Source organism: Vollenhovia emeryi, unplaced genomic scaffold (genome assembly GCF_000949405.1).
Source record: "Vollenhovia emeryi isolate VEMERY1.0 unplaced genomic scaffold, V.emery_V1.0 DF939274.1, whole genome shotgun sequence".
In the NCBI taxonomy this organism is placed as follows: domain Eukaryota; kingdom Metazoa; phylum Arthropoda; class Insecta; order Hymenoptera; family Formicidae; genus Vollenhovia; species Vollenhovia emeryi.
Genome location: NW_011967092.1, coordinates 95,951 through 104,157, shown reverse-complemented (window position 1 = coordinate 104,157; position 8,207 = coordinate 95,951). Strand labels below are relative to the sequence as shown.

Here is an 8,207-nt window from a genome sequence, read left to right as displayed (position 1 = left end):
CCTCAACAACATATTTAAAAATAAAGCAAATCGGAGAGGAGGCCCCTTTTATGCATAATTACCAACTTTTCTTCTCAGTTTAACCCAATCTACTATAATCTTTGGGGTCGTCCATATCGAATCTGACACCCTGTATACAGTATATACAGATATTTAGTACATGTACAGGGTGTTATGTATACTCGCCTCACCTCTTATTTACGGATAGAGCAGACTAGACTGAGTCGAAAAGTCCTCTACAATTTTTGCAATAGTTAGTCATTATTAAAAATCGCTGTTTTAGCCCTACCGCCGAATTCAAGCTCGCGGCGAGACGCGGCCGTCCCGTGATCGGCGTTGCTAGACGCGCGGGGAATTGTTTATGACACACGGCTAGGGCGTATAATAAACAACTCGCGCGCCTAGCAACGCCGACCGTGGGACGGCCGCATCTCGCCGCGCGTTTGAATTGGGCGGTGGGCCGGGCTAAAAGATAGCAATTTGTAAATTAATAACTCGTTAGCTATTGCGAAAATTGCAAAATGGTAGAGGACTTTTCGGCTCAGCCCAGTCCGCTCTATCCGTAAATAAGAGGCGAGACGAGTATTACATAACACCCTGTATATTTACTGTTTCAACAGAAAGCTGCGTTTTAAGACCGCTAAATAATTGGCACTCAATTCACCAAGTTGGAAAACGTACAAAATTCACACAGAAATATTATTAGATTACTTATTGTTAGATCCAACCCGGAAATGGCATTGTCTCTAATTGATTGTTAGATTCATCTTGGTCCTGTTTCACGTACTATCATATTGTTAATTTGATAATCAATGTAATAATATTAATGCCAATAAATATCACAAACTGATTAAGATCAAAAGAAGATGCAATAATCGTATGTGTGACAACTGTAAAAGCAGATGCATTTAATCGGACGCAGCGATATGAGAAATAAATGCGGTTTTGCCGACGCGTCACGCGAGCGATTTATTACAGGATTTCAACGTAATCGTTTCGCCTATCAACGGCTATGTCTGAAGTGATTTGTCGTTCCACATAACGAACCGTAAACTTGGACATTCGATTCGTACGATTTTACTGCGTGCACAGTAAAACCACCGAAATAGCGAAATCAGCAACGCAACTGAAATCGGCAGTTACTTCAGCAACGGGTTTACGTCTCGACATCGAGCTCGGGAATCTTTTGCGCGCGCATATCTAAAATAAATATCCTTAAGAAACAAATGAGTTCTTCAGTGCCCTTTGTTGTTCTTTCTAACGTTCGTCTTTTAACAAAAGATAAACGGTTAAATAAATCGTGCAGCCAACGAAAGTTTCCAGTAAAAGCCGGGAGCAGACTTTTGCATAACGCATAACGCATAAGGGAATATATCAATCGAAGTTCTTCATTTTCATTTCTGCGGATCTTGTATAGTGCATAAAATATAATGCATAAGAGACCGAAAAATTCGCAAAAATAAATTCTTATGCGTTATGCAAACAAATATCGCATCAAGAAACCATTTCTGTCATTATAACTTATATCTTTTCTCCGTGACGTATTCATATTTAATACACATAAATGAACAGAACGTTATGTAATATGTACAGTGGTGAATAGAATGATTGCAACACGGTTTTTTTAGGAGTTTAGGAACGCGCAGTTGGACTCAGGTTTATGTTCTAAAACATTTTTTTCTTAGGAAAATTGTACTCAAGAAATGGATCGGAAATGCTAAAAATGGTTTCGGAACGGCCATCGAGTAAGATATTTCTCGGAGAAGATTTTGAAACGTAACCCTGAATGTAAATGCGTGTTCCTAAACTCATTTACAAAAGTGTTACAACCATTCTGTCCATCGCTGTACAGTGATGGCTAGAATGGTTGCAACACTCTTTTAAATAAGTTGAAAAACGCGCATTTGGATTCAGGGTTACGTTCAGGATTCCTTAACAATTTCTCTGAGAAAAATTTTACTTGAGGAATAGATCAGAAATGCTCAAAATGATTTCGGAATTGTCATTGAGTAAAATATTTTTCAGAGATTTTAAAACGTAACTCTGAATTTAAATGCACGTTCCTAAACTCATAAAAAAAAGTGTTGCGACCATTCTGTCCATCATTGTACTATATCTTGTGCGTGCACTATTGACATTTGATTAAATATCATTTCAAACTTTCGTGTCACTAAATAAGTAAATAAATAAAATTCCAGAGTTCTTTGAAGGAAAACTCCAAATTAGCGATATGTACTAAAGGAGCCTCTCGGCTCGGTCGACCAGTGACGCTGAAGCGCGCGGGCAAAAGTTCAACGCGTTCAGATTGCATTAACCTTTTCGGCGAAAATAACGACGTCCACGTACGCCAATTGCGTCGACAACTGTAATCGCGATTCCGCGTACGTTTCTTTTTCCCTTGAAAGACGCTAAGAATTCAGGACGTGCAAACGATTCGCATTTCGAGTCCCTCAAAACTCGACCTTTGCGAGCCGGCCTGTGCACCTCTCAACCGCTTTGAGAAATACTCTTCTTATCCCACTTGACGTTCCGCCAGAAATACACGCGCCGTCCGTCGTCGCCGCACGCGCGCGACTCACGCGCGAATGCGGCGAGCGAGTAACGAGATGGCCCGCGATAAATCCATCCAAATTCGTGATAGCCGTTGTCCCTTCACCGCCGCATGCGCGTGCCCAATCAATCGCAATCTAAAACTCCCACTTTCCGTACTGAATAACTGAATGTAAAATGTTCGGGTAACCGATTGAAACTTGAATAAAAAAATAACTAAAAAAGAGCGATTACAATACTTTCGATAATGAAATTAACAATCAATTAAAGTAATGAAAGAAGGCAGAGTACGACGCGGTTCTTGTTGCATATCAAGATTGTCAATTTAATAAATATTATAGTGTGGACGCTCGTTGAATGTATAAACAATTGACCAAATTTTAAAAGCCAAAAATAACGAGCTACTATAGAGGATGTTGGAAAAATCAATTATATTCTTAATAATTTACATAGGTGAACTCGACTTTACTTAGTCTTTTTCAACACCCTAAATCAATAATTACGATACATTAAATTTAAAAGGTACGTGACTGGTCATTTTAATTATTATTAAATGTCGTTGGAATACGTTAAAAATTAGTAAAATAAAAATTATATGTATATATAAATGTCAACATCGCAAACAAGGACAAAAATTAATAAATATTGTTGCGCCCGCATAAAGACGGCCCTCCCGCGCTCGGGCTGAAGCGTGCCTCTCTTTTGGAAAGTGCGTTTCTTCACGCTACTGATTAATTATCCATTTGCATCCGACGAATTTGCCTGTTTTGGAACAGAACGGCTCTGCACGAAATCTCAGAATAAAAAGATCCTTTTTGAGTTCTTACTAACGTGTCGTTTATTCGCGGCGGACTCGGGAGTGTGCGGACGCACAGCATTTTGGTATTAGAAGTGGGATCGATTGCGAAGGACTTCGGATCGGTCATGAAACTTTGGAATATCGAGAGAAAGTTCCCTGGTGACGCTGGCCCCTCCAAGGAAAAAAAGACCTTTGGACCCATCTGAGTCTTCGATGGTGTGCGGACGCGTAACAATATTATAAATACATGTAGTGACCGATGCCTTAGCGATGGACGTCCGTTTCAATTTTATAATTTGACCAAAGTTAGATACGTCTTGACCTTTTGGTACGCTTATCCTTGAAAATGACCATAATCCGGATGGTCGAAACGTTGGATGTAATCTTTTAAACCATCTGCCAGTTGGGTCGTCTAATAATCCTTTCTATTCTCATTAATTATATACTGGCGACAATAAACTTTGTTCCTATTATAAATACATGTTTTCCGATCGGCTCAATTCGAGCCACCTTCAGTGATGTTGAATATAAAAATTTCTCACGTTCCTTATTCCTTTCCTCTCTTTCTTGGGATCTTAGAGTGTGAAAAGCGAAAAGTTTCGCCGGTGTGTGCACCTTAGTTTAGATAGAAAGATAAAGAATCTTCGGATGTTAGTCTTGACGGTGACAGCTAGTAGTAGTAAGGATAGAAAATGGCTCGGCTCTGCACAGTAGTACCGGGAAGCAAAGGAGAAGAGGGCGAGGCGAGGAGAAAGGTTCATGCCGGCGTGATGGTACGGATTTAGACAACATCTGGTCCAGTCTGTTTCGCCAGTTCGGCGGGCAAAGAGCACCACCGATCGGATTCGAAATAACTATCATCCCGTCTTCGCGTATCTTGCCATTTCGCCCGTCCGTGTACCGATCCAGCATAAGACCAGGTATCCCTCGACCCGATAGGCAGCGCAATCCTCTTAATCGAAAACGCAAAACGCATCGCTTTCCGATCGGTGCTCGCGAGGGCAAAGATTTTAATTCCCGGTATCTCGCTCGTCGCGGAAATACGCGTCCCGGCTTTCAAGTAAAAGCCGCGCGGGCTCTCTACATAAGTATACGCGTTTGTCTCGCACGCTAAACGCCTCGTTGCGAAACGCGCGAGATGTCGTAACGAGAATGCAAACTTAAATCTCTTCTCGAAAATCCATATGCGCGCGCAGAACGCAGGGTGTGTATTGTGTACTTATATTATGTACCTACATGGAGACACCGATGTTAGGACAACGCGATCGCTGGCGATTCTCGGAGCGCCGGGATGCATCAGCACAATCGGGATTGCATCCGGGTTATGATCTCTCTGTGCGCGCCGGACGCGCCGCACGCTTCTCCCTCATGTCATGCGGACCGCTATCCGCGATCGCTGTGTGCATTCCTGGGAAATCACACGCCTTCCTTTTATCTTCTCCCACATTTCGCCCCATTCTTTCCGCCCCTCCCCCCCCTCTCCGTCCCCTCGGTTTTATATTTCCGCTTTCCGTCACTTTTCTAGCTCATTGCCACCGGATTTAACGATCTATGTAATCGTCGCACGTGCAAACTTCGTTAACCCTATATCGATCGGGGACACGTGGCCGTCGCAACAAAAAAACGAGAGCGACTTAGCACATCGCGGCGAAATCGGAATTTGTATAGCGTTGGCGCTACTTCCATATCGTCGGGCTCGGGAGGCTAATTTCTGTATCTTTATATATATAATTGTCGCCTGTTATAACTTCGTAGTGACTAAAAAAAACAAGCGTGTCGGTAAGAGACGCACGCGTTCAATCCTTAAATTCCTAATTCAATTGTACTCACTGGGTACATTACAAAATTGATACAAGTTAATCACGTACAGTGAGCGATTAATACTTAAATTATTTTAAATTTCAAAGAATTTAAAGGACTCAGAGCCGTGACAGGGTGGCAGTGTCTAAATATTCTATTCTAAGTTTATTGCGAAAAAATATCACCTCGGCCAGGGTTTGAACCTGGACCTCCCTCTCGCTAGACGACCACCGAGGCACATGGCAATACTCTTATTTTAAATTATAATTTTTACTTTTAATACGGAATATTGTTTCTACTTATATTCAATCTATTTAATATACTTTTATTTGTTAACGGATATCTCACTATCAGCGATGCCTCGCAACTTTGTTCATTTATTCACGGTGAGTTTACCATATTTTTTAATATTTTTACCTTTATACATAGGGTGTCTGACGCAAGAATACCTTTATGAAAAATGGTAGTAGATTAGGTTGGACTAAGAAAAAAAGTCGTGCAACATTTTACAAAATTCGCAATAGTTATCAAATAATTTATTGAAACGTCTGAGCGAATGAGCGCGTAGAGAGCGGTAGGCTGGGCCCGGAAGGTGTGTCAGATAGCTTTATTTTCCAGATCTCCTAGCAACGGTGAGCGAGGTGGAGCGACGCACGACGTGACTCCGCGCCGGAAACAAAAAACAGTAAGCGATGTGTTTAGGTAATGTATGTCCCGTCTCGCTCACCGCTCGCGCTCGCCGCTCGTGCCCGCCCTACCGCTTTCCACGCGCTCATTCGCTCAGACGTTTCAATAAATTATTCGATAACTATTGCAAATTTTGTAAAATGGTACATGGTTTTTCTTCCGTAGTCTGATCCAATCTACCACCGTTTTTCACAAGGATACTCTTGCGTCAGACACCTTGTATGTTCATTTACACTTTACAGAATTGTATCGCAATATTGTTGTGGCTTTTCGACCTTCCAATCTCAAAGTTCGCACTTCCGGTATCAAAGAACTACATCAAAAATTGCATGTAAATATACTCGCTGAAGATGGCCCGAATTGTGGGCCGAAACGCACGAGCTTAACCGAACAGACATCTCTATTGTATGTTGCGAATACATTAAGCACTTTTTTAGCACACCATGAAAAGTATCGAACTCTCTCAAGTCCTTAATACAATAATTGTGAAATTTTCGAGAATCTACTTATTATATCATTGTTTAAATTATTTTTAATTAACCGACCTACATAGTGTTCGATCTTAGCGTAATTTCGGTATAGATATAGAGTGAGGTAAGTCTTTATTTGACGTCTGAGATACAAGCGGGGAATACAAGCGGGGAAACGCATAAATACGCCGGTGGTGTCCTGTACTCTTGGCATCCACGATGCGAAAATCCCCATCGGGGAGAATTTTAAGGGTTAAACGTGCACGTACAAGCCACACACGGCGTCGCGACTCGCGGCGTGGCGTCGCGACGCGTCTGCCAGAACGTTTCGTGTGTCTGCCCCCACGGGTTATCGATTTTGGCTCTCTCACGCACGTAACTAAATCTTCCGATATCCCTCCCGATAACTCCCGGTCGGAAAAGGACCGGAGTTCCGCTTCGTGAGAATCCGTCGTCGGGGCAGCTTGCGGTTCGAATCGCCCCGATATCGGAGCTGTCTCGCGAGGCTCGCCAACCTCCACCGCGGCAGAGCGAGGCACCGTGGAACGTATACGCACGAGAGAAAATCGCGGTATCGAGATTCCGCGCGGGAGACAGAGAGAAAGAACGCTATCGGAGCGTGAACGGCGCGCTGTTTTGTTCGCTCGACTACTTTTTCCACCCTACTATCGCAAGACGGCGACGGCAAAGAGAAAGGGGGGAAAAAAGAGAGAGAGAGAGAGAGAGAGAGAGAAGAGTGGGGTGAGAATTGTGGAGACGAACCTGACGTGCGCTCTATCTCTCTCTCGACGAGAGACGCGTGCGAGATAACGCGGCCCTTTGTCTTATCGTATCGCGCGCGCGATACAACGACGGGGAGACGCGCGATGACGCGACACGGCACGGCACGGCACGACACGACCACGACACGACACACGCACAAACGACACGATATTCGGCTCGCGACTGAGTTTGACATCGTCGCCGCCGAGGGTGTCTCGCGGAAGAGGAGAGCTCTACCCCCACCGACGCTGCTCAGGCGCCACATGGAGCCGCGCTTGGGGTAGGGGGCAGACCTCCTCTCGATAGAGTATGTATAAAGCCTCGAGAGTGATATAACGTTACGTCAGAGCGCTTGCGCCCGGCGCTCGTGCGTTGCTTGCTCGCTCGCTCGTCTCTTCGCTCGCTCGCTCGCGTTCCGCCGCAAAGTGGCAACCGGTGGTACCGGCCGCAGCGTCGGCGGGTATTTATGTAGACGGTGCATCGCGTCACGCTAATGGGCCCGGCCGCAAGCCGATACAGCCGCGAGTCGAGTCGAGTCTAGCCTCCCTCCGCCGCCGCGCCGCGCCGCGCCGCGCCGCGTTGACGCACCTCAGACGCCACAACTACTTAACCCTTTATTCGGTAACGTCGTTCTCGGGGAAACTCGAGTTTCTTATCCACCCCTCGGCCCGTCTCCGTCGCTCGCAATGGTCGAATTTTCGATCTACATCGCCGTCAAGCCGCGGGTTATTACAGGCGCGCTGCGAGATCTCAGCCGTCAAGTTTTTCGGTATACCAATTGGCGCATTGAGACCAGCTATTCTTAGCGCCGGCAAATAAAATCGAATTAGCAGGTATTTCGGTGAATCGTAGACGACGGATATAACATCTGATTCTTCATCGTTATCGCCTCAATCTGGAGTCTATTAAAATATAATAGAATTTTAAGCGGTGGACATGAACCCGTATCTCTCACAACTTTTTATAAGCTGACATGTTACATTGTACATTCGTTTTTCCTTTTTCTTCATTGGCACTTATTTGTTAGATATTACTACGCTCTCTTTCGCACCTCTCGATTCACAGTATTGATGGTAATTTGTACATACCACTTGAAAAAGACCACAATCTCTGGATGGTCGAAACGTTGTGGAACTAAT

At 44.3% G+C, this 8,207-nt stretch overlaps 1 protein-coding gene across 1 annotated transcript in view; it reads right to left on the bottom strand.

Annotated features, from left to right (window-relative positions):
- Positions 1-7,609, bottom strand: part of LOC105559417 (RNA-binding protein Musashi homolog Rbp6) — a 113,764-nt gene extending 106,155 nt beyond the window's left edge. The window contains exons 1-2 of the mRNA XM_012007676.1: positions 7,069-7,609; positions 4,586-4,757 (exon numbers count right to left, since the gene is read on the bottom strand). The gene's annotated coding sequence lies outside the window, so the exon portion shown is untranslated. The remainder of the gene's footprint in view (positions 1-4,585; positions 4,758-7,068) is intronic.
- Between the last annotated feature and the right edge of the window lie 598 nt (positions 7,610-8,207).